This window comes from Nematolebias whitei, chromosome 1 (genome assembly GCF_014905685.2).
Source record: "Nematolebias whitei isolate Nwh7 chromosome 1, NemWhi1, whole genome shotgun sequence".
NCBI classification, from domain to species: Eukaryota; Metazoa; Chordata; class Actinopteri; order Cyprinodontiformes; family Rivulidae; genus Nematolebias; species Nematolebias whitei.
Window position 1 is genome coordinate 30,333,605 of NC_056498.1, and position 807 is coordinate 30,334,411.

The following is an 807-nucleotide window of genomic DNA, read 5'->3' on the forward strand; positions in this document are numbered from 1 at the left end:
ATATATATATATATATATATATATATATATATATATATATATATATGAGGTTTTAGAATTGCGTCGCTCCAGGTGGCTGCATGTTGGAGCAGCTCTGTTACTTTCATTTTGAGATTTTGCTGTTGGAAACTTTAATTCCTCTTTTTCTGGATGTAAATCACATTTTTTTGGATGATTGTTTCCTCTGGTATCAGATGCTGTGCAGCTGGAAGGATTTTTACTGAAACTTTTTTTAGTTTTGGACATTTGTTATGATGCGTAACCATGGCAACAAGGCAGTTTTCTAGAACCAACAGCAGCTGATTAACATCTCAAAAGTTCAAATAATATCTCAGCTACAGCCCAAAATCTCAAATGAGTTGAAAGGATGTTCTGTGGACGCATTCTCATCTACCTGCCAGCTGTGCTCGAGTGCCTGACCACTGAGATCCTGGAACTAGCAGGAAACATGGATCATGACAGCGGAAGGACAGGATCGTCCCTTCACACCTACAGTTGGCTGTCCGCAGCGACGAGGAGCTCGGCAGACTGCTGGAGGAGTGGCCATCGCTCTGGGAGGAGTTCTGCCCAGCATTCGGGCAGCCCGGGGGAACCGAGAGTCCAGCCAAGTCTGGGTGGACGGATCGGCCGACATCTGCAGTCAGTTTCTTAGGATCCACTGTGGGATGGACCTTTACAAGAGATCCTTCCTGCTTACAGCCATCAGCATCTATAACATCTCTTAATGAAATGAGGATAACGAGTTACAACAACAAATAATTTCCCTTTGGGATTAATAAAGTATTTTTGAATTTAATTGAATATATA

At 42.3% G+C, this 807-nt stretch overlaps 1 protein-coding gene across 1 annotated transcript in view; it reads left to right on the top strand.

Annotated features, from left to right (window-relative positions):
- Positions 1-807, top strand: part of LOC119407843 (transmembrane protein 272) — a 26,360-nt gene that overhangs the window by 1,116 nt on the left and 24,437 nt on the right. The window lies entirely within an intron of this gene.